At 41.4% G+C, this 26,993-nt stretch overlaps 1 protein-coding gene and 1 pseudogene across 1 annotated transcript in view; one reads left to right on the top strand and one right to left on the bottom strand.

The window, feature by feature from the left end:
• The window catches only part of LOC132094910 (acyl-CoA-binding protein-like), a 339,735-nt gene that overhangs the window by 13,364 nt on the left and 299,378 nt on the right, over nt 1-26,993 (bottom strand). The window lies entirely within an intron of this gene.
• LOC132094646 (putative nuclease HARBI1) lies at nt 6,167-7,921 on the top strand (annotated as a pseudogene).

Below are 26,993 nucleotides of genomic sequence, written 5' to 3' on the forward strand. Positions count from 1 at the left end.
TCCAGCAAGCCAGCATATTTATATGTAGAATATTTAGCAGTTTGTCACACTTTAATTATTGTAATTAAGTATATTTCCCATTATAATCACTTGTCTTGATACTAGTGATCTATAAAACATATTTTATTAAAACCATATTAATAGTAGGCATATAAATTGTAAATAAAAACGGCAGAGGATCTGCAGAATAAGAACAGTCCAAAGTAAAACACAGATAATCAGGCAAGGATAAATGCTCAGAAATGCTAGACAGGCTAAATAAGACTTTGCACTGAGTGAGTGTTTGGCTTCAGCTTATATAGGGCGTGGAATGAGGAACACTTGGTGGTGATAAGTCCGAGGTATGGGGCATATGGGTAATGTAGTCCATGAGGATGTTAGTACTCTGGTGAAGGTGCCCTCCGGTGGCCGTCGGGAGAGAGCCACAGAGGCCTGGGTCGTGACATAAATAATATAGATTTATGTTGTAAAATATTAAATTAAATGTCTAATACTTATAGGGAAGAGTGGGGTAAGATTAACCACTTTTTATTATTGTGCTCCTCAAGATTAATTATGCAAAAGTACAAAGAAAGTATAACATCCAAATATAATTTCAAATTATCAGAATGTATCAATGACAAAGGGTTCTAAAAATATGGCTTCTTATAAAAATGTGTTCCCATGGCTCAGTTTGCCCCTGGTTTGGGGTAAGTTGACACAAGTTGAGTCCATGGCTAAGATGCGCCATTTGGGTGTAAAACGACCATCTGACCAAATTTGATTCAGACCCATGTAAAATAAATAATAATTTAAAACCTAATTCATAATTTCCTTTTACAGACAGTCATATTTATTTTCTTAAAGTTATCTTTAACAACATAAAATCAACCAAATTAAGTTTAAATTTCAATATTTAATTGTTTGCATTTCTGAAACAATATGTTGAACACCAAAGTTGTAGTCTTCCTAAAAACAGAATAAAAAAAAGAGAACGTTTGTTGGCCATTAGTGACTACAGGGGCCTGTACCATGAAGCCGGATTAGGTGGCTAGCCAGCTATGTTTCAGCTTAGTTTCTGCCAACCCTGGGTTTTAGGTACTATGAAAGTAGCTCTGCTTTAATCGGTGTTCCCTTTCGAGAGTACTCTCGTACTGCGTAAGCTAGCTTACGCTATGGGAAAAGGTCCCCTTTTCTCGAGAATATGAAGCCAAAAATTATCCTTAATTTTTAAATAATGTAAAACGCAGTGCTGCAGCACAGCAGACCCAAGCGAAGCGGCTCGCGCGCTTATTGGCTGTGCTGCGGCAACTGCAGCAACCTATGGTGAGGCGGCGGAGAGTAACGAACCAATGGGGGCGCTTCGCGCCCATTGGACGTCAGAGCGCGCCAAAATAGGCGTGGCTGGAACTATATAAGCCACCGCTTCACCATAGGGATCAGATTTCATCTCCTTCAGCGATCTCACCTGCACTTCGCTGTCTTCTCCGGAGAAGCCTCTACACGCCGTCAAAAAGCCTCTCAGCGGGATAGCACTGCAACGCAGATCTGAGGACGCCGGCTCGTGCTTCATCTCGACGCCGCCTTCAGCACTCGCTTCCTGCTGCGCCATCCGGCGTGACTATATCCTTTTCAAAGCTAGTGTGTTTGCCGCTGCATCACACTTTTTTCCTCCAGAATTCGAGGCGTTGTTTCAAATGCCTCGGGCCTGCGCTTCCTGCCGAGGCCCTCTGCCCAGCGAGGACCGCCACATCATCTGTGTCTCCTGCCTGGGCCGCGAGCATGCTGAGAGCGCACTCTTCAAGGGCGGCTGCCCTGAGTGCGACGACATGGCTATATCGACCCTGCAGGCTCGATTAGCTCAAACCAGCCACGATGCTCCACCCGCTCCGCCTCTTCTCTCTCAAGTGCCGCGTAAGAAACGCAGCGATCAGAGAATGCCTGAGCATACTGCTACACGCGACCTCACGCCGGAACACTCCCCGCGTGCCTCGCCCGCTCTCTCTCCTTCGCCTGTCCTCTTCGTGGACGAGCAGCGCCAGTCCCTGCTCACCAGCGCCCCTTCTCCTTCGGAGCGCCTGAGGCGGAAGAGGACAGACACGACAGCCTTTCTCTCGCCGCGTCCAGTAGTGAGGAATGGTCGGGCTCCATTGCGGACCCCCCCCCCCTCTACAGCACCCAGCTGCACCGGACAACGCGCCGATATCGACGCGGAGCTTACTCGCGTGCTTACAAGGGCTGTCAGCGACCTTCAGCTCGACTGGTCTCCTCCAGACGAGCCCGCTAAAAGCAGGCTGGATGAATGGTTCCTGCAGGGGCGCCCTTCGGCCCCTCCGCAAAGAAACGCCCCCTTCTTCCCGGAAGTTCCCGCTCGCGCCGGAGGTGCTCTAAATGTAGCGCGCGTGCCCACTTCTCAGTGCGCAACCCTACAAATAAGCGCTGTCACCACAGTGTCACAAGCACAGCATACTCGAGCTACTGGTCCCCTCATAACAGGCGGCCAGTGCCCGAAGCACATTCAACCCATAGCCGCACGAGCCGCTGCATGGCAGGCCATCCCCGGCATATCAAATTGGGTTTTGAATATAATAAAACGAGGTTACTCGCTCCAGTTCGCTCGCAGACCGCCGCGCTTTCGCGCCGTGGTCGAAACGAAAGTGAAAAGCGAAATGACACACGTCCTTCGCGCCGAACTGATAAACCTTCTTGCAAAAGGGGCGATAGAAACTGTCCCCCCTGCGCAGCGCGAGTCAGGCTTTTACAGCCGCTACTTCCTCGTACCAAAAAAGGATGGCGGTCTCAGACCCATCCTAGATCTCAGACGTTTGAACAAAGCGATTATGACGCGATCGTTCAAAATGTTAACTACCAAACAAATACTCGCGCAAATTCGCCCGAGGGATTGGTTTTTCTCAGTGGATCTGAAAGACGCTTACTTTCACATTCAAATAGCACCCCATCACAGGCCATTCTTGAGATTCGCCTTCGAGGGGCAGACTTATCAGTACATGGTTCTTCCATTCGGCCTCTCCGTAGCGCCCCGTACGTTTACACGGTGCATGGATGCCGCTCTCGCACCCCTGAGAATGCGGGGAGTGCGAGTATTGACCTACCTCGACGACTGGCTAGTTTTAGCCCATTCCGAGGAACTACTACACGACACACAGATCCTGGATCCTCAGCCATTTAGAATGCCTGGGTCTCACGATCAACACTGTCAAGAGCGCTCTGTCTCCCAGCCAGAGGATTTCCTTTTTAGGGATAGACATAGACTCTGTGACATGTACAGCGCGTCTGACGTCACAGCGCGCTCTCACTATTCAGCATTTAGCCGTGTCGTTCAAAGCCGGGTCTCTTTACCCGCTCAAACGATTTCAGGAAATGCTAGGTCTGATGGCATCAGCCTCTGCGGTTCTCAAACTGGGCCTGCTGCGCATGCGCCCACTACAGCGCTGGCTGAGAGACCGTGTTCCAGCGCGCGCCTGGATTTCCGGCCGCGCGCGCATCAGGGTGACCCACGGCTGCATCACAGCTCTGGCCCCTTGGAAAATAGCCAACTGGTATCAGTTAGGCGTAAGCACGGGCGCTGTCTCGAAATGGAAAGTAGTCTCGACAGATGCATCCAACCTCGGTTGGGGCGCCCTGTACGAGGGCAGGTCTGCCTCCGGCCTCTGGTCGAGCCCGGAGCGACTGTTACACATAAACTGTCTGGAGATGATAGCGGTCGAACTATCCCTGAAAGCTTTCCTCCCATTTTTAAAGGGCCACCACGTTCTGGTCAGATCAGACAGCATGTCAGTGGTGGCCTACATAAATCGCCAGGGTTGTGTCAGGTCAGAAACCTTGCACACCCTGACAGAGCGTCTTCTGACATGGGCACATTACAATCTGCGCTCGCTAAAGGCAGCGCATGTACCTGGCATCCTGAACCGGGGCCCGGACATGCTTTCCAGGGCGAATGTTCCCCCTGGGGAGTGGTCTCTTCACCCACAGACGGTTCAGTTGATGTGGAGCATCTTCGGCAGGGCAGAGGTCGACCTCTTCGCCTCAGAAGACAACGCTCATTGCCCAATATATTTTTCAAAGAGCAGGGACGCGCTGGCCCTCAATTGGCCCAGACGCCCGCTTTATGCCTTCCCACCGGTCGCGATGCTACAGCAGGTCATCGATCGGGTCAGGAAGAGCAGATGTGCTATGCTGCTAGTAGCCCCACTCTGGACGACCCAACCTTGGTTCTCCGAGCTGATGCAGCTGTCCAGTACAGCCCCATGGCCAATACCGCTGCGGAAAGATCTCCTCACGCAGCTGAAGGGCGCGTTTTGGCATCCCCACCCCGAACTTTGGGCCCTTCATGTATGGCCCCTCAACGGGTACCCGGGAACCTCCCTGAGGGAGTGTTAAAGACCATTACGGAAGCCAGAGCGCCCTCAACCAGGCGCCTATACGCGCAGAAATGGTCAGTGTTCTCCACCTGGTGCGGGACACGGAACCTAGACCCTCACTTATGTGACGTGACGGAGATACTCTCCTTCCTACAGGAGCGTTTAGATGCGGGCAGATCCCCGTCTACGCTCAAAGTGTATGTGGCAGCCATTGCAGCTTCTCATGCTCCGGTGGCCGGCCTATCACTGGGAAAAAACGAACTGGTCATTCGTTTCCTTAAGGGAGCTCGTCGGATGAACCCTCCCCGACCCCCTTCAATCCCTTCCTGGGACCTGTCTACGGTCCTAGAGGCCTTAAAGGGCCCCCCTTTTGAACCGCTTCAGTCTGTCGATATGAAGCTTCTTTCGTTCAAAACCGCTTTTCTACTGGCTCTGGCCTCAGTCAAGCGAGTGGGGGATTTACATGCGCTATCTGTAAGCGCTGACTGTCTCGAGTTTGGGCCTAATGACTCCAGAGTCATTCTCAGACCAAGACACGGCTATGTCCCCAAGGTGCTCTCAACACCGTTCAGAGCGCAGGTCATCTCGCTGTCAGCCCTTTCCTCGCAAAGCGACGAAAGCAATGCGAGCTTCATCTGCCCCGTCAGGGCTCTTAAAACCTATATTGCGCGCTCCGCCTTATTCAGGAGGTCGGACCAGCTCTTCATATGCTTTGGTGGGCGCACCCGAGGTCTCGCCACCACGAAGCAAAGCCTATCGCGATGGATAGTAGACACTATCTCGCTGGCTTACAAATCTAAGGGCCTTCACTGCCCGTTCGGCATCAGAGCCCATTCCACCCGAGGTATGGCCTCGTCATGGGCGTGGTCCTGCAGGATACCACTGGATGATATCTGTGCGGCGGCAGGCTGGGCCTCTCCGTCCACATTTATTAGATTCTATAATCTGCAAGTCCCTGCCCTGCAGGCCAGGGTACTTTCTATATAGACGTGCTAAGCCTTATCACGTCCCCCTTTTTTCGTTCCCTATATAAAGCTCACTAAGGTTGGCTGTTGGGACTGGGATTTCTCCTGCTATAAAGCCCCGAGCTCTCGCCTCGGGCTGTGACAGGTCGAAGTTCCCGAGCACGCACGGCGTTTTACATTGTGTTCCCATAGCGTAAGCTAGCTTACGCAGTACGAGAGTACTCTCGAAAGGGAACGTACTCGGTTACTAACGTAACCTCGGTTCCCTGAGATGAGGGAACGAGTACTGCGTAACCTGCCGTGCTATGTGCTCGGACCGGGTGATCGCTTCAGTCGATTTAAAACCTGATCCCTATGGTGAAGCGGTGGCTTATATAGTTCCAGCCACGCCTATTTTGGCGCGCTCTGACGTCCAATGGGCGCGAAGCGCCCCCATTGGTTCGTTACTCTCCGCCGCCTCACCATAGGTTGCTGCAGTTGCCGCAGCACAGCCAATAAGCGCGCGAGCCGCTTCGCTTGGGTCTGCTGTGCTGCAGCACTGCGTTTTACATTATTTAAAAATTAAGGATAATTTTTGGCTTCATATTCTCGAGAAAAGGGGACCTTTTCCCATAGCGTAAGCCAGCTTACGCAGTACTCGTTCCCTCATCTCAGGGAACCGAGGTAACGTTAGTAACCGAGTACGTTCATTGCCATGGTATCTTATACTGCACGGCTAACCTGCTCTGGGGCAGGTTATGTTCTGGATTCAAGATCTCAGACTGAAGTTTGACCAATCAGCAGTGAGCAAAGAAAAATATAGGTGACATAACTAATTCCCAGCGTCTGTTCACTGTTGCAATGGCTTCACCTTTTCTCCCAAATCCTGAGGACATCTCCGCGCAAATTGTTAGATGAGCACTTCGTAGAGAAAGAGTTTTTAGGGACAGACAAAATCCATTTGACTTTCCTGATACTTGTATGAAAGATACAGATTTTCCGCGGAAGGAATGTCTTATCTTTGTGAACTTCTTGAGCCGCACATAACAAATGTGACTCGTCGAAGCCATGCCCCTTACTGTACCGCAAATGGTATGTATTGCGTTGCGTTTTTTGCAAGTGGTACATACTTGTATATGGTCGGGGATGCAGAGAATCTAGGGAAAAACACGGTCTGTCGAACCATTCGAAAGGTGGTCCTCGCTCTGCAGGGGTACATAAACAGCTTCATTGTGTTCCCTGGACATTTATCGAACATGTCCATAAAAGAGGGCTTTTATAAAATTGCCAGTAAGATATCTTGATAGAGTGACATCACATGAACAAATTTAACATTTCACACTCATTTTTTTTCGTCTTCAAAAAAGCATATTTCACACTTAGAAATCTATTATACAGTAGTCTGCAGTAGCTACCTGTTAAGAATGATTTTAAATATATATTTTTAATTCCTATGATAGGATTCCCTAGAGTCATAGGAGCAATAGACTGCACACATGTTGCAATCTCCACAGCTCTAGGAGAACATGAGGCAGATTATGTGAACAGAAAGTCCTTTCACAGCCTTAATGTTCAGGTAGGGCTACTATTGTCACGGAGCGCGCGCCTGTCACTGAGCGCGCGCCTTCACCTCTCTCCAGTCTCATGCGCTCCTTGTCACCTGAGTTCTAGGACTGCAATTCGCATCTTTCCCTTCTGCTATCATTAGTTCCCAGCCCTGTCTGGTTTTCCCATCAGCATCATCACATCCACCTGTTAATCATTATCCACCCTTTATCTGGACTGCCTGGTTCTGTGTTTCTCTGTGAAGTGTTGTTTTGCCACGCTGCATGTTGCTTCGTGCTTCCTTAGTGTTTTATGCTCTGTGCATCCTTGGTTTGATACCTGCTTCAATAAAGTCCTGCAGATGGATCCGACTGCCTCTACTTTGTCATTACAACTATATAGCCTATGTGAAATTATTTTTTTTTTTGCAATGAGATCAATCTTTAAATAAATAGTAACTAACAGATAGGACAATTATTTACTGTACATTTCATCTGCAGATGACTTGTGATCATGAATGCATGATCACAAGTTTGGATGCCAAATGGCCTGGCTCTGTGCATGACACAAATTTTCCGTGAGTCTATTTTGTGTCAGCGCTTTGAGGAAGGCAAGTTAAATTTGGTACAGTACACTTTAAAGTTTTAATTTTAATAGCAAAACTTACACAATTTTCCCCTTTTCTGTTCTATGACAGGGCTTTTTGATGGCCTGTTGGTTGGAAATCGAGGTTATGCATGCCAGAGGTTTTTGCTAACCCCCTATCCTGACCCTCAGACAGGGCCACAAAACCGCTTCGATGTGGCCCTCAGTAAAACCAGGGTCAAGATCGAGATGACCTTTGGCATCCTAAAGGCACGTTTCAACTGCCTTAGGCGTTTAAGAGTGTCACCAGAGCGGGCATCACAGATAGTGGCTGCATGTGCCATTCTGCATAATATAGCCACTATCAGAAAGGAGCGAGTACCACCACAAAACCAGCTTCTCCCTGATGAAATTGACCCCATCACACTTGACCACCCAGCTGGCGCAGCTGTCAGAGATGCAATCACAACACAATATTTTACTTAATAAAAGCACACTGACACTGCAGATATGTCTCAAACTGTTTTATTGGTCATCATGTGGCTAGGGGGGAAGAAAGAAAGCAAGAAAAATTACATTAATAAACATTCATAGTGTTCATACTAAAGGGTTACTTGGTTAAAAAAATCTGTTTTTTCCAGCTGTTTGATCTCCAATTTAATTTTTTAAATTTTTTGATGCCTCCTCAGCTCACAGTCCAGCTCCTTCAGTGTGCAGTCTAGTTCTAGACTCCTTTTGTAAAGGGCCCTGACTGAGTCTGTTTCCACCTGAAACAATTCCACCACAAACAATCATTACAGATTTTCTGGAGGTTGATCAAATCACAAAAAGTGGCAGGACTTTCTACAAACACAGGACTGACTGAAATTTATGTCAAGGGTTTAAAGCATTACCTTGTTCACATTCCTTCTATAGCCCATTGAGGTAGAGGCTTCAGTTTCTGGGGCAGGTTGTGAAAAATCCTACAAAAGAGATGTGTAAGGGCCAGTCCCATACACAAAAGAAATATATTTGAAATATATTTTCAGAATATGTTTTGGAATATATGCAAATATTTGAAATTGGGCCAATAAATATATTTCGCACTTAACATTATGTATTTTTGTTATATTTCAGAATATATTTCAATGTATTTTTTTCTGTATGGGTCCCCAAAAGTGTAAAAAATATATGTGTCATATATTCCAAATACATTGAAATATGCTCTGAAATATAAAAAAAATATATGATGTTAAGTGTGAAATATATTTATTGGGCCAATTTCAAATATTTCTTTTGTGTATGGGGTCACTTAATTATGACATTTAAATGTGTGCCATAATAAAAAGCTCAGTGCATTCACCTCAGCAACTGTCTCAGAACACACAGACAGAGTGTCTTCATCGTTTGGTTCACCCTAATAAATAAAAGGCCAATGTAAAGCATAACTGTTATAAAGCAGGTTATGTTTGGTGTTATGTCTGCTGCATACTGACCTGTGTGTGGGAGACTGTGTGCATGTGTGCTGGCTTCAACAGGCACACTGTATTTCCCTCTACTGCAGAACAGAGTCAGCCATATTTAACTTTTTAAAAAAACATTAGTAATGCATTGTACACACATACCCAGTGTCACTTGCTTAGAGGAGCCAGCACCAGGGTCAGACTGTACAGCACTTCCAATCCCATCCATAATCCGCCGCCCCTTATTGTTGCTCAGCGCTAACTCCTCCGCCACAGTGTAATCTTGAGGAGGTGGCCCTCCCCCAGTTTTCCTCATTTCACATTTTTTTTTGTTTGCTGCAAAGAAGTGTTTGTGATTACATGTTCAAAAAAAGAAATAAAAGGTTATGGTAAATACTCACCACTTTGAATTATATTTTTATATTTTGTCTTGATCTGCTGCCAAGAACGTTTGGAGTTGGGGTTGCATCTAAAAATCAATGAATATCAATCTTTCTTAGGATGTAATAGCCTATACATTCACATTTTACATACATCTACACACACACACGTATGTATGTATGTATATATATATATATATATATATATATATATCAACACGAATACATTTTCATTTTAGCATTTAATACATTTTTAATATGTTTAGCCTACATAAATGTACATTAATTGTTTAACCTACGCATTAACGCAATCAGCAATCTTCCTCCAAGATTGTTCTCTTGCTTTGGCAGCAGATACAGTGTTACTGCGTGCTTGAAAAATACTTCTATATTCTTCATATTTCGGAAGAATTATCTCTTGCTCCTGCGCGGAAAAATATATAGCTCTCGCTATATCCATATCGAACGCGATTGGTTGTTCAGTGTCGACGTCACTCTTTTATGTGCACGCGCGCGTGGATTAATCATAGCTTAAGGATCAAAGCCTGAGTTGACAGAGAAAGTTGATGAGCTGCGTCATGGTACCAATAAAGCCTGATTGCATCGGTTTGGTTTTGTCGACTCAAAACCAATCCTGTAACCCCGAGTTTGTTCAGCTACCTTCATGGTACAGGCCCCAGGTGGGGGTAACAAAACAGTAACATATAACACTAGTGCAGAGATCTGCAGAACAAGTATGCTATTTCATATCGTAGTTGGAAGTCATGCCAATAACATTCATAAGGGCACTAGACAAAGTTATATAAATAAGTTATATAAATAGCACAACTCCCAAGTTATAGTTATATAAATAGCACAATTCCGACCCAGATCACACGAATTTTCAAACACTGGCTACTGTCGTGGTGCCTTCCATTCCCCCGTGTTTCTCCTTTTAAAAGTCTGGCAGAAATTATGGGTGATTCCAAAATACAAAGCCTGGGCTCGTCAGCAAAGTCATGAAATATATATATATATACTTATATATATACTTATATTGTCTGCTGGTTTATTTAGCTACTTTTCAGTACACCACATTATATAACACTTAGTACTGTAAGACTGAATGTTAAAGTGCAAATTAAAACCTAACCACTCTTGTGGGTTTGCTAATGTTACAATTAAAAATCACTTAAGGGTATAAACATTGGTGTGATATAAGCAACACAGCTACAACAAATAAAACGGATAATGGGTGAGTTAGATTTGTAGTGTGTGAATAATCAATCATTGACAATAATCAGTCTTATTGGCAACACTGAGGGCCCCCAAATAAAATTCTGCTTAGGGCCCCATAAAGGCTTGAGCCGGCCCTACCTCATCCATATGCAATGTTGGAGAGCAAGCATTTGGGAGTTTTGAGAAGCTGCAATGAGCAATAAAGCTATAGTGAGACCCTTTATTAAAATACCAGGAGGTGAAAAATAATCCAAATATTGTCATATTCACTCAGTCAGGGCCGTAGCTGGGCTTTGAGGGGCCCTAGTGCAGGTTGTACTAGTGGGCCCTGTTTGAAATAGTTATATTTTATTTGTACTATTAACACAATGTTTAAGTTTTTTAACGTTTGTAGGTGTCCAGGTATAGAAATTGAATAATTAAATGTCAAACAGCACTGCATAGTCTGCACTGTAAAAAACAAATATACAGTCAAACCAAAATTTATTCAGACAACTTCAACATTTCTCACATTATCACAGTTTATTTGCTGTAGTTTAGAAAATGGTAATAAAATATGACATGAACTCAGAGTTAAACTGTTAGAACAAATTCATCTTGATAATGTCACATAACTTTGATAGAAAGGTATGTAATGAATTACAATCAACCAAAAATTCAGACAACTGTAAGTATGACAATATTTACACAACTATCAATATTTTGCAATTTTGAATTTTGTTCTGTCTTTGCTGTAAAAAGGTCACATTAGCAATTAAAGAAAAAGCACTTAAGAGATGCATTATTCGAATGCTTGGAGATACATTTTTAATCAAGATTTAAACAGAGAGAGTGTGTCTGAACCCCGAACATTATCAGTGTAGCAGAAATGACTCGAACCAGACAAATTAAAGAGTCGATCAGGGCTGTGGCTGAAACACGAGCTGAATTCCTTAGTAAGGCAACAGGAAGTCATAAAACATTCTGTGCCACAAGTCCCAAGCAAGATATGTTCTTTCACAGAACAGCTTTCAACATTAACACCACTAGAACAATTATTGACAATTTCAATTCAGAGAAGAGATTTGTCAAATTTGTTGTTCGTAATTGATAAGCAACGCCGGACATCATGTGTAAACCCATGAGAGTACTACACAAGATCTTTTGACTTCCCCCACCCAGCAGAGCCAGACTGAAATTCCTAAGGGGGAAGGGGCTTTGAACCTCTGGTCTCCACAGAAATCTTTGCCAAGAGAATGGCAAAGAAACTGTCTTTTCTACATATATATGGACCAAAATGAACTCCAAAATGACTTCTAAATGAATATCAGTCCATCGCTTAACCCATATTCATTTATATGTAACCTACACATTTGACTATCATGTTATAATCACTTATTGTGTATGTCTTTTAATAACTATGGGATAGCTTAAGGATACATAGTCATGTCTAGTATCTACGTAATCGAATCTGCTTGCTTGAATTAGTCCAGACAATCAATTATTTGTCAAATGTATCATATTCTTGTTATAGGAATCATGTCCAAAATTATACCCTGCAAGAGCGGGAAAATTCGGACCACATGCTTGGTAAGATAAACATATGATTTATGATACCCCCGAGCCAAGACAATATCTGATTGGTCAAGACAACATTTGAGGTGTGGCCAACAGGCCAGTTTAAATACTCAGGACACCATAAAATCTTGCTTTTAGTCTCTAGCTATGCTTCTGCTATTAGTCATGTCTGCTTTTAGTCTCTAGCATTTAGCTTCTGCTATTAGTCATGCCCGCTTTTAGATTGCTTTTAGCTTTGCTTCTTAGCTTTAGCTTTTAGCCATGCTGTTTGTCATCACTATTCTTTGAGCGCGGTTCCAGCATGCTTCGGTCTGCACGCCTGCTGCTACTTAGCCACGATGAGAAGAAACACCACTTAGTCTCGTCAAACTTTTGCAACTTGTGTGAATGTGTGCATGCGTGCGTTTATGTGTTAGATTAGTTTATATGTCTTAGATTTATCTAATAAAGTCTTATTCATATTGAAAAGAGAAGTATCTTGTGTTTTGTGCTTACAAGTTAATGTCTTAAACTGCCGATCCTGTTACTGTGCTAATTGATAGTGTTTTCACTATAGTTTGGATATTAATATCCAGCGCAGATTTGATGTTTAACGGCTCGTTCAGTGAATCGCAGGGCATCTCAGTGATCAGCCGTGAAACAGTGATTCTGTTCAAATTCCCTTTAAAATTTTAAATGATTCCCTTTGAGCTAAATTGACCTGTTTCCCTTACATCAGGAAGGCTATTCCAGAGTTTGGGAGCCAAATGTGAAAAAGCTCTACCTCCTTTAGTGGACTTTGCTATCCTAGGAACTAATGCTGGGCGGTATACCGGTTCATACCGAAAAACGGTTTATATTTTCGTTATGATATTAATTTTTAATATACCCCCATACCGATATATTTAATTACTCAACGTTGGGAAAGAACGTTATGCTGCGCCGCAGCTGTGCTACACTGTTTCAGACGGACCCTTTACAATGTTGCACTTCTAAGCAGTGACTGCGAGGCTCTGGTGTTACGTTATAATGCCTGTTCCACATATACTCCGTCTGCAGTGCGTATGTATTGTGGATTTTTTTTACCCACCCATGTTAACGGATTCCAGCGTTCATACTGTACGAGGTTGCAGTCCGTCAGTGTGTTCAAGGAGTGGTGCGTCTGCAGCAGTGCAGCGATTGTTTACGTAGGCTACTGAGTCTATTTTTGCTGTGCTGTAGGCGCTGAATAAAAGTGAAAGCACATTGTTCGCAGGAAAAAGGAATATGGATTGACACGGAAATGCACTCATTTCACAGTAAATGTATACTAATTAAAGCTGTTTCACATGCAACACACAGGTTTTTGGCTAGGTTCAAAACAAGAAAAAGTGCACTTTTAGTTAAACAAGGAAAACAAGATATATATTCACTTTTATGGAGGCAGAAAAACAAAGTTCATTAAGACCCGTGGGATTGCTTGTGATAAAGATTTAAATGCAAAAGGCATGATACTGTTTTTGTCTGTGGTGTTTTAATTTGGGCAAGCCTTATGTGTGCGGTCATAACGCTTATTATGCTGCAGGCTATAGTCTATTTAAGTAATTAAATTAATATAAAGGGGCGACGCATTTACTTCTTGTAAAAAATGCGGGTCAGGAAGCGGGTCGGGTACAATATTTTCTTTTTCTTTTTTTGCGGTCCGTGTTGCGGGCGGGTTAGTTGAAAACATCGGTCGGGAGCGGGTTGTTTATACATTGACCCGCGCATCACTGATATATATATATATATATATATATAATTTTTTTTTCTTTTACATGATATGAAATCAAAACAATGAACAAATGTTGTGTTTGTGGACTAAACAGACGCGGATCAGTAGCGGACTGCAAACGCATCCTGTGTGAAAGCACAATGAGTCCGTGCTGCGGACTATGCACTGCAGGCGGAGTATGTGTGAAACAGGCAGGGAAGATAGATGCTGCAGAACTACTAAAACATGACACAGAAGAACTTGTGCCAAAAAGAGTAGCCTGGTCTGTTGTTTGGAGGGTTTTTGGTTTCCAAAAATCCGACGTCGACCAAACAACCATTTTATGCAAGTGCTGTCGGGCTAAAAGCACGTCTTGGAATATCAACCAGCAGAAAATGCATTGCATACCTGATTATACATGAAAAAAAAAAGTAATAAACCGGGAAACTGGCATAATTTAGAAAAAAGACGTGATATAATTTTTTTTTCAAACCGCCCAGCACTACGTTACACCCAACACTGGTCCTAGCTGGGTCACCAAGTGGGCCCCAGATAATAAAAAAAAAAACATTCTGAGCCCATGTCAACTCTGTACCCCAGTAGCTTATGTGTGACCTATGAGTTGTCCCACATTGGCAAGCTCCAAATCGAACACTTTATGTGCACTTGTGGTCTTACGGACTTACAATGGCTGCCATGTCTGTTAAATCCATGAGACCATAGGGTGTCCCACTTGTCATTTTAGAATTCAGAAGGGTGATCACGAGCCATAATGCACCCTCCATCCACACTTCTGCTGAGCTAGCACTGGTGCCAGCTCTGCAGCATACTCGATAGTTAAAGCACCATTATTTCACAAAAGTGCAAACTCAGAGGAAGACTGTGAGGGTTTAGGGTGCCATTTGGGACAGGGCCACTAACATGTTTGCTGGGTCTGATGTCATTGGCTCCCATCTTTTGATTATATTAAAGGGGTCATGTGCTGTTGCGTAAAAGAACATTATTTTGTGTATTTGGTGTAGTGAAATGTGTTAATTCAGTTTAAGGTTAATAAACATTATTTTCCACATACTCCACTTTATTGTTTCTCCTCTATGGCCCACCTTTCTGAAACATGTAGATTTTTACAAAGCTCATGGGTCTGAAAAGCGAGGTGTGCTGTGATTTACCAGCTACCCAGTGTGTTGTGATTGGCCGATTACTTCAAGCTTGTGATGGAAATGTTACGCCCCTCACCATACTGTGATGCCATCTCCCAGCATGATGAGACAAAACCAATAAAAACCCATTAAAAGTGAAGCATTTTTTGCATTCAGTGGAGATATATTTACGGATTATAATGACTTATACGGTCTTTTTTCGCATTGCGTTTCATCTCATCGTGTAAACAAAAAACCATGTCTGCATTTGTGATTGGAGAAATTACTGAGGCTTGAGAACGATGCGGCCAGTGGATCTGTCTATTCACAGCACAAATCAGCTCTAGGCATGATGAAGTGTAATCGTCCTCTTTTGGAAGGCCTAACAAAGTAGTTTTGCTTTCACAATGAAACACACAGTTTCTCCACATCATGGCGGTACGGCAACAACAATACTACAGCGAGAATAAGTTACAACTTCTTTCTTTGCATGAACATTTGGGTGGCGTTATGCGAATCTTCCCACATTGTGACACAGACATTTGGGGGCATGTTAGAATGAGCCATTGGGGGGAGGGGGGGTTGACTCTTAACTTTTTTTTTTAAGAATATCTCTTTGGATTTGAGGCTTCCCAGCGAGCAAGAAGTAGTCTAGTAGACGTCTAAAAGACGTCATTCTTAGACATCCAGAAAACGTCCTCACAGGAGCCAGAATGAAAGTTTTTTTGACGTCTTTTCTGGATATTGTATAGACGTCAATTAAAGACGTGATAATGACGTCATTTTTAGATATCCACTAGACGTCTTTTCTGGACATTGTATAGACGTCAATTAAAGACGTGCTAACGATGTCATTCTTAGACATCCAGAAGACGTCCTCACAGGAGCCAGAATGAAAGGTTTTTTGACGTCTTTTCTGGACGTTGTTTAGACGTAAATTAAAGACGTTGTACAGACGTAGTTGTTAGACATCCAGAAGACGTCCTTACATGAGCCAGAATGAAAGTTTTTTTGACGTCTTTTCTGGACGTTGTTTAGACGTAAATTAAAGACGTTCTATGGACGTAGTTGTTAGACATCCAGAAGACGTCCTCACAAGAGCCAGAATGAAAGTTTTTTTGACGTCTTTTCTGGACGTTGTTTAGACGTAAATTAAAGACGTTCTACGGACTTAGTTTTTTGACATCCAAAGACGTCCTCACATGAGCCAGAATGAAAGGTTTTTTGACGTCTTTTCTGGACGTTGTTTAGACGTAAATTAAAGACGTTCCACGGACGTAGTTTTTCGACATCCATAAGACGTCCTCACAAGAGCCAGAAAGATAGTTTTTTTGATGTCTTTTTAGGACATTATTTAGATGTCAAAAACGTGCTAAATATGTAATCTTTAGACAGCCAGAATAAAAGTTGTATTAGATGCGTTTTCTGTAGAAATGTCAAAGATGACTGTTAAAGACTCGTATTAACATGGAAATCCTATCTGGACATATTTGCAAGGATCAAAATTCAAAAAAATGTTTGCTTCAAACAGTGGCATTGAGTGAGTTAGTTCTCACTGAGAAAAACCCAGTTACTCATTGTTAATGGTTGTCGTGTCATGAAACTGCAGACAGACCATAGACCTAAATTATTTGAAAGAATATGGATTAAATTGAATATTCAATTGAATAATTGTTTAGTTTATATACTAGTCTTGCATTTTTGTATCTTATCAATATAATTGTAATAAACTGCTTACCATTTTCCTGTAAACCAAACTGATCACTCCAAGAAATCATCTAAATTTCAAAATATATTTTTATTACTAATATTTAGTAAAACTTAAAACCAGAACAGCAGTATAAATTAAAACAATAACACACTAATACTTAAAACGAGAACAGAAAGTATAAATTAACACAATAACATAATAAAACTTAAATGTCAGAACAGTAAAGTAATAAATAAAAGTGCTATAAAATTTTGTACTATTAGCACAGTGTATTTATTTATTTATAAGCACCACCCCCGACTCTCCCAGGGGCATGTTTAAGGTGGTCCGATGCAGCCGACTTTATCTGGGCCTCTGTGGCAGCTGCATCCCATTTCATGACAGCATCTACAATCAAAGCAAAGAAATCCTGTGTAAAATAAATCAATTCAAACGCCACTGTTGTGGTTTAGCTTGCAGCAGAGATACATATTATGCTTAGATGAAAATTTGAGTAACAAATCAATTAAATGAAATAGATAACAAATTAAGTAAAATTACATCAAGCCTGATATTAAGCATTCCACACAAATTTTTTTAAAATTACCATAATATAAATTCTTACCTTTTATTGCTGAAAACAATTTCTTGTCTTCGAGACCAATTTTCTCTTTTTTGCCCTTCCCCTTCAAATTAAATAGTGTCATTAGGTGGTTGGTGAAGAGCCTAATCCAATCCAAGACAAAAATAATATGCAATTATTCCACCACACGCAGAATTGTCTTCAAATTAAAAAACAAAAAAAAAACAGTGATTTTGATAGAGCATTGGCATTATACACAGCCACACTATTTTTACCTTCATCAAATCGCCTGAAAAGACACTATACAATATAACCATACAGATCTCTACATACATTAGACCTCTTAGCTGAGAAGCACATAGGGATTCATAAATTAGCCAGTGTCAGCCTTAGGCTGGCTACACAAATTGGCTGCGTCGCATGAGCCTGGCGTTTCTGTTGTGTGGCGGCTGCGTTGCATTTTCTATGTCTTTGCACACCAGAAACATGTCTGACGCTGCGCTGCTAGCCTTGTCTGTACACACGCATGTTTCCAATTGATTTACTGCAGTAGCACACTTCATGTTAAACATAAAAATATACTGATTTGATTTGAAGACAACTTTGGAAGTACTGACTTTTATTCAAGTATTTAATAAAAGTATTGCATTTTTATGTCAAAACCTAGACACTTTCAAACAACATGTAATCGCGTGAAAAATAAGCGTCGGTTCTATTTCTAGTATGCATGCGTTTTCGGTGCGGCATTCTGGGATTGGAGCCAGGCAAAGCCACGGTGCCACTGCAAATTAGCCTTAGGAAGAAATTTCTTTTGGTGTAACATACATGTTCAAAAGTTGTTTTAGTCATACAACAGAAAACTCAGATTGGACAGATAGTCTAGCTAGCTGTATGGATTTACCCTGCAGAGATCTGAGGAGCAATTTACATAAATCGACAGAGCTTAAATTTATTTTAAAGGGGCATTCCACCCATTTGAACATTGTTTTTTATTTAAAGTGGGTCATATATGTAGTCGAAATGTAAAATAAATTTTTAATTTGGTGCCTTCGTGATCGAGGAAAGACAAAAAATAACTTCAGGACGCATTTGTATGAAAGACAACAACTCCCACAATGCACCACATTGCACAGCTCCGCAAGCCACTCCCACTAATCCAGAAAGCGCATATCTGCCTATAAGAGAAATCACTCTTCCGTCTACAAGGCTAGCTACCACCAGAGCTTGAAATTAGGGGAGAAATCCGTTATTTACCTCTTACACTTCCTCCTACAATGACGCAAAATGACGATTTTTGCGTCATTTTTAGGAGGAAGTGTAAGAGGTAAATAACGGATTTCTCCCGTTTCAGGGGAAAAAGAAAGAGTGTTGCACGACCATTCAATAGTATGACTGGGTTTCTAACAATGCAAAGCTTAATGCAAATGGGTGGAGTGTCCCTTTAAAGAAAGATAACAGACATCTGGCCGAAAAGAGTGAAATCTGGTGGAATTTCCTCTCATGCCCTCTTTTGTCCGTGAGCCCCTGTCTGTCTCTCCTTCTCCCTCTCTTAATCCTCCTGTTATTGTTGTTGGAAACCAGAAATAATGCTTTTTTATTCAACGTAGGGAATAAAACAGGGAAGTAAACCACTGCATTTTATTTTAATGACCATCCGTTTAAATAAAAGTGCATATGTCATCTCTAAGGTGGATTTGACTTACAAATTTAGCCATTTTCATAAAATATATGATATACAGTTTATCTTTTAGCACCATTTAGCCAAAAAAACACCAAGATATAAAACTATCCATATTGCCAAGCCCTAGTGCACAGTCCTGCTCTTTACTTAAACCAACAACTAAACCAAACTACCAAATGAAAACAGATTGGGGATCTGTGTCTGTTAAGTTAATATGTAAATAAATACCTGTCCATCACTTTGTGCGTGCAGTCCTTCACATCTTTCCCACCCACTCTTGCCAGCTGACAAACCTATAATTAAAAAAACACATGAAAATATATTAATGGTAAAAAATTGAGAACAGGGTCCAGTTGTTTGCTGCCCTAAAAAACATCACATGTAAACCATACAAAAATCATATGTATAATCATGAAATAATTGAAAGATTTTAACTCAAATATAAAAAAAATCCCAAAACATTTTATCAGCAGGTAAATACAAAAAGCTGAAAGAATTTGCTGGATCGATATTGAAATGTATCAATATATAAGATCTCTGCTGTATTACTCTGTTGCATATATTTTCTGGCATAAAATGCGACTCAGGGTGTGTCTCCTTACAACAAAATTAGCACGCATAATCTTTCGGAAGCATATCACCCTGACTGACTTGCAGCTTGGCAAAACAAAAACTTCCAACATTTTAATTAAAAGAAATACACTACAGTTTATACAAATTTTATTATAATAAGCAAAACTTCAGTTACCTAAGACATCACCTACCACTGCAGATGTGTTCTGTACTGAAGTGAAAAGTGGAAATAAGACCTGTTTTCCGGTTAGAACGTTCGGTGTTCCGCATAGCCCCCTATTGGCATTAGTCAAGTCCTAATTAGTCAAGTTAGTGCTGGGCGGTTTGACCAAAAATTTATATCACATTTTTTTTTTTTTTTTTTTTTTATGATGACGGTTTTCCGGTTTATGACGTTTTTTTATTTTATTTTCATGCATAGTCAGGTGTTCAATGCATTTTCTACTCATTGAGAGAGGAATTACTGCAGTAAATTGATTTAGGATGGTCTATTTTACTGTCATTAGTGAATATTGTAGAATATTTCCACACTAGTAAAACAGGTTTGCATGGCCCCAGAAAATTATGCTGTTGCTTACAAATAAGAGCCAGTCATGCTTCTAATGAAGTGAGGAATCAGAATGCAAAGACAATTGTAGTCAAAATTCAGAACTTTAACTTTTCAAATTTCACTTCTTTTTTATTTTTTATAAAAAACCAATACAAAAAAATAGAACAACTTGCAATACAGGTACATTACACAGTATTCAAGTAAATCTAAAAAGGAAATATAAAACAAGTGACTTAGTGAAGTTACAATTTGCATTAATATTACATACACTATCACACATACAATCTCGCTCTTTTAATAAGTGTTTATGTTGAGAGGAATGGATTCCGAATGGCTACTGTTCTCTGTCATTTTACATTGTTTCTGTGTTTAGCGTGAAAGCTCACGTGATTGCCACCAACTCGGGATAAAATTTGTGCAGGACAGTCGTGCCGTGTACCGGCTGCATTGATGCGAATGTGTGCAATATCTCACGACCTCCCAAGTGTCCGAACTTGCAGCGTGTACATCCGTAACACCAGAACACTGCCGTTTGTTTACCCTCACCACTGCTTGCAATCGCTGAAGTGCAACATTTTAAAGGGTCCGTCTGAAACAGTGTCGTGTGGCGCAGTGCAACGTTCCGACTTCCGAACGTTGTGTACTTGAATACATCAGTTTGGCGGTTTATTAAAAATTAACATCGTAACGAAAATATACAGCGGCTTTCGGTATGAACTGGTTTACCGCCCAGCACTAAGTCAAGTCAAGTCAGGTTTATTTATATAGCGCTTTTCACAATACGTATTGCCCCAAAGCAGCTTCACAGTACCAAATTAAAGGTAATAATGTAACAAGGTTTATTTCTAGTGGAAAAACACAATGTGATAATGTCTATGTTTATTAAGGATAATCAATAGGATTGTAAGCTCATTAGAGGTTGAAAACTTCTTACCAAGGTTTCAAATTTGTTTTTATCCAGAAGAGAAGCCTCCTCCCTCTCGAACTCTTCCAAGGTGTTAATCTTTCTGATCTCAATGCTAGATTTAGGCATGCTCCTCTGGAGTTTTTTGACCTCATCAGTGAGAGTCACCAGCTTTGTCAGCACTATTTTTTGGAATTCTGGCAATAATGAGAAATTAAGAAAAATAATAATAATTACTCACTATAATCATGGTTCTCTGGTAACAGCAAGGCATTTCAGTAAAAGTGTGCTCTCTAGCAATCCTAGAAAAATGAATAACTATTCAATTTGTTACATAACACTATTTAACAGGTAAACTTTAACCCTGTATTTGACAAATCAGTTGTATTAAATAACAATTTTATTAAGAGATGGTTCTAGACTAAATGTCATAAATGCCAAAGCAATAAGATGAAAACCTGAAGTCTGATTCACCAGTTACAAAGAGAATGTAATGTTAATACATAAGTAATTAGTCTGGGTGTTACATGAAAATATTCTTGTACTTACTCGCTTCTGACAGGGGGAATGTGGTTGGCACATCCCTATTATAACTGGACTTTTCATGTGAAAGACCTAAGCAGGAAAGAAAAAAGTGTGTGAAGCGATCAATATATTTAGAACACTTGTACAATGTGCCTCATTAAGTGATACAACCAATGACATTCACCATCTATGGACCTACTTTCCACAGCCTGGGACCTGGGTACACCTGAGAAACCCAAACCACCAACATTAGTTATTCAGTATGAATAGTATTATTCATGCTAATTTGATATTCAATAAGACAAGCCAAATGTAACTGGCAATACTCACGACTGCTTGAATTGTCCCGGCCCACAGACCTGGATGAACCTGTGCAACCCAAATGTAGCCATTATCAATAGTGCAAATTACCCATGCTAATTTAATATTCAATAAAACACAACTGTGCCTGGCTATACTTACAACTAATTGAACTGTCCCGGCCCACAGACCTGGACCTGGATCTGGACGAATCTGTGGAACCCAAAACTGAAACATCATTTTGTCATGACCAATTAGTAACCTGCATGCTGATTTGAAAATTTAAAAATGAAAAGTTTAACTCACCACTAGTTGACCTGTCGAAGTCCAAAGACCTGGGTGTGCCTAAGCAATGCAGAGCAGAAACATCAGTGATTCATTATCATTAGTCCTAGTGACCAGCCTGCAATATTCAGCAATGAAAGGCTATACTCACGACTAGTTGTCCTGTCACGGCCCACAGACCTGGGTGAACCTAAGCAATGCAGAACAGAAACATCAGTCAGTCATGATCAACATTGTTAGTTACCTGCATGCTGCTTCGATAATTTAAAAATGAAAAGTTATACTCACGACTAGTTGACCTGTCACGGCCTGTAGACCTGGCTGTACCTAAGCAATGCAGAGCAGAAACAAACATTAGTGATTCTTTATCAACAGTCCAAGTGACCAGCCTGCAATATTCAGCAATGAAAGGCTATACTCACGACTAGTTGTCCTGTCACGGCCCGCAGACCTGGCTGTACCTAAGCAATGCAGAACAGAAACATCAGTCAGTCATGATCAACATTGTTAGTAACCTGCATGCTGATTTGAAAATTTAAAAATGAAAAGTTTAACTCACCACTAGTTGACCTGTCGCAGTCCAAAGACCTGGGTGTGCCTAAGCAATGCAGAGCAGAAACATCAGTGATTCATTATCATTAGTCCTAGTGACCAGCCTGCAATATTCAGCAATGAAAGGCTATACTCACGACTAGTTGACCTGTCACGGCCCACAGACCTGGGTGAACCTAAGCAATGCAGAACAGAAACATCAGTCAGTCAATATCAAGTGTTAGTAACCTGCATGCTGATTCGATAATTTAAAAATGAAAAGTTATACTCACGACTAGTTGACCTGTCACGGCCTGTAGACCTGGCTGTACCTAAGCAATGCAGAGCAGAAACAAACATCAGTGATTCTTTATCAACAGTCCAAGTGACCAGCCTGCAATATTCAGCAATGAAAGGCTATACTCACGACTAGTTGTCCTGTCATGGCCCACAGACCTGGGTGAACCTAAGCAATGCAGAACAGAAACATCAGTCAGTCATGATCAACATTGTTAGTTACCTGCATGCTGCTTCGATAATTTAAAAATGAAAAGTTATACTCACGACTAGTTGACCTGTCACGGCCTGTAGACCTGGCTGTACCTAAGCAATGCAGAGCAGAAACATCAGTGATTCATTATCATTAGTCCTAGTGACCAGCCTGCAATATTCAGCAATGAAAGGCTATACTCACGACTAGTTGACCTGTCACGGCCCGCAGACCTGGGTGAACCTAAGCAATGCAGAACAGAAACATCAGTCAGTCATTATCAAGTGTTAGTAACCTGCATGCTGATTCAATAATTTAAAAATGAAAAGTTATACTCACGACCAGTTGACCTGTCACGGTACGCAGAACTGGGTGAACCTAAACAAACCAAATCGAAAATGTCAGTCAGTCATGATAAGTAGTAGGGCTGCACATTAATAATCAGGGATGCGCGCTGTTTGCATCCCTGAATAATGTCAGACAGGAAACAAAAGAGCAGGCTGAAGCTCAGGAAGTCGTTCAACTGTGCATAAAGCCAATTCAAGTAAATTCAAGTTAGCGAGAGTGCGAAACACAAGGCAATGTGAGGTTTTTAGATTACTGAGCTAATGTTATGTATCATGTAATGTTAGTGACAGGCTGCAGCTGGGATTCGGAAGGATGGGTAATAGATTTAACATTAAGTTTAAAATTGTCATCCACCAAGCCAAAATGCTTATGTTATCATTATCATTAGACGGCTAATTATGTTTGTTTCAAATTATTCTAATGTTTCATTACAGTGTTGATAATGCATAATAGTGAAGTACAGGCTTCATTTGAGCATTCAATATTTGAATATTAAAAGAAAAATGAAATTTGAATAGTATTAAATGGGAAGATTGACAGCTCTACTCACCACTATTTGATCTGTCGAGGCCCACTGACAACAAAGATAGACATGGTTTAATACAAATACTTAACTTAAAATTTGAATCTGGTTAAAATGCACATGGTCATCTTAGTAACAACTCACCATTCTTTAACTTGATTGGTGGGGTGGGAAATACTGGAATTATTGGACTGGAATCTTAACAGCAAATAAGGGGTATAGCAAAATTAACATACAGTTTACTTGATTTTGTACTGAGAACAGGCAACGTTTCAATACACATTAAATGAATGCCACAATAAACATTTCGGTACCTCCTTTCCTCTTTTCTTTATCATCCTCCTCAGCAGTCGCCTCAGACAGGTCAGATCCTTTTAATATTAAAACACGTTCAATTGTAACATGAGTTAGCATGTTTTCACTATTTAACAAATGATGGGGACATACCTTCAACAAAATCGTCAAAATTTTTTGTTTTTTTTATCCTCTTTTTAACAACAACCTCTTCGTCTTCATCTTCTTCACATAGTTCAGCATGGCTGGTTTGATCGTAGTCTTCACACTCATGGAAACTTTCTGCAAAGACAGCATGCATGTCATCAAAGCTTATATCAATGTATAGTCCACATAACTTCTCCAATTTTTTTTACCATTGTATCAAAATATAAGAGGTTACCTGAGGTAAATTTAACTTTCAGCAATGGGAAAGTTTCCCAGTCCTCCTTAGGAGCCACATGATCGTCGAAACAATATTTTGCCCTTGTTTTTGGCCATCGAAGGGTTTTCTCGGCAACATTAACCCAGGCATCAGGGATGGTCCCCTCCATTTCTTTCCCATTCTCGTTCCAGACGGCTCTGACGAAAAGCATAACCTGCAACAAAAATGAATATAATAAATAAATGAACTATTAAATATATGTATATTTACTCACTGCTCTTGACTAAAGAACTTTTGAAGCTTTAATAAGGATAAGTCTATATTTTTTATTCATATTTTACGCAGTGCAGGTTGTTTGATAATTAAATTTCGGTATATGTCCAAGGCCTACCAGTTAGACAGTAAGGGCATAGGTAAATATGACATCTTTACTGTTGTACTATTGAGACAAACAACAAGTTTGCAGTATTGCTAATATGTCAATATTTAGTTTAATTATATTTTATTTTAGAAAGCACAGTGCATTTAGTTTTTGCTTGTTTCGAGATTTGAGTTGAGCAATACACATTTCATGCAAATCATGCACCCATATACATAGTATACCCAACGTACTTTATGTCTTGCCAATCTTCATCATGAATGTTCAATGCCATGCAGCAGAGGAATCATGACAGAGCCATTGTTGAAAGGAAGGCAGGCTACTTTTCGACCAAGGTCTTTTTCCTTGACTTCTTTTCTTCTAAGTCTTCGGCCATTCCCTATGTAGGCAATGTTCAAGAGGTTTGACGGACATGGTTTGTCAAACAGGTCGACAGTGTGTCTCTGTTTTACCACATCGCAAACAACTGTACCATCTCCCCTCCTCTCTTGAACAAAAGCAAAGCTCTCATCTTCCAGAAGGAAACAGCTGTCTCTCCTTTTTGATGAAATGTACATTTGGGGCTTTGCTTTAGGCTGTGCAGTGGAATTCCCCTGGGCATGTTCAATTTCGACCAGGCGTTTGGACACCTGCGTTAAGGGATTTTGGCCAGTCCTGACCAATCTTTTAATCTGCTGCAAATAGTTCTCATATGGAAAACAACATATGTCATTTAAAGAGCACCTGAAACGAGAGACATCTTCATGGATGTGTAACAGGGCATGCACATTGTACACCGTAAATGTTTTTCCATAGAGTGCAGGGCAGCTAGACACAAAGTGCCTCATCAGTTCAGCAGAAAAATCCAAATAGGCAGCTCTTTTCCTCTCATCTGAGTCCAGCATGATGGATACTGCCACGGTCAATGTCACAAAATGAGCATACAGCTGTGAGGAGACTGTATTTTTGAGTACTATGGGTCCCGTGTACAGAAGAAACTGACGGAACTCTGTGGCTTTCCACCTGTCCAACTCCTGAAGGCCACGGGGCTGTCGCGCAAACTCACTGGGCATCTGGCCTCGTAGCAGGTTTAGTTTTTGTGAGATTTCATTTTTCTGTCTCACAGAAAGCCTACACAGTTTTGGGCCTCTAGTCAGATACACCAACAGCCGCCTAACAACACCCAAGCAAACCGTATGCATATAATCCAACACAAAGGCACTGACACAGGGAATCCCAGCAGCTATTAAAGAGCTAGACCCATTTTGATGACGGGAATACTCTAACTGACTAAATCCTTCATCTGTGCGCAAGGTGGATGTCAGCTGATTGAAGACAACTCTTCTTTCAACATACTGACCTTTCACTTGGCACCTCTCACAGCTGTCATATGCAGTATGACCTTTAATGCATTTTAAATATGCTCTTGCCGGTGCATCACAGATAAAGGTACGAACATTTACGGCATACTTTTTCTCACGAAACACCAGGCCATTCTGTTGGAGATTATTGAACTCCTCCAAAAAGTCATGGAGATACGCATCAAGGGGCTCAGGCTTGCTTTCCCCACAGTATAATGCCACAATAAATGGACTGAAATTGCTAAATGTAACCAGTATTGGCCAGAACTGGACTTTACTACTTTTGAAGATTGGTAGTCCATCAATGTTCACATCCAAACTGACTGTACTGTGTTGTTGTCTAAAAGCATCATTTTGAGACAGTACACGGGAAATGCCCCCCTCCAAGCCATAGTAAATATACTGTCCATTGCATTTAGAATGGCTGTCAATGACTTGAGGAGTGGCTAGTAATGTGCGTGCATCTTTGGGGAGTACATGTCCATGATCCCTTAGAATCTGCAACAATTCATTTAGGGACCTATTAGTAATTTGATGTCTTGTACTCCACTCTCGCAAGTCATCGCCGATGTTTCTAACTTGGACCTCTGGTTCGGGGTTCAAAATCTCCACATCTGAGTCACACATTCCGATGTCAGTGTCAAAGTCTGAACCATCAGTGGTCACACTGATGCTGTGGTCATCAGTATTGCTTCCACCATCATCATTGGTTGTTTCCTCTCTGTCATTTGTGGTTACTGCGTCATCAATT

This window comes from Carassius carassius, chromosome 19, assembly GCF_963082965.1.
Source record: "Carassius carassius chromosome 19, fCarCar2.1, whole genome shotgun sequence".
Lineage (NCBI taxonomy): Eukaryota > Metazoa > Chordata > Actinopteri > Cypriniformes > Cyprinidae > Carassius > Carassius carassius.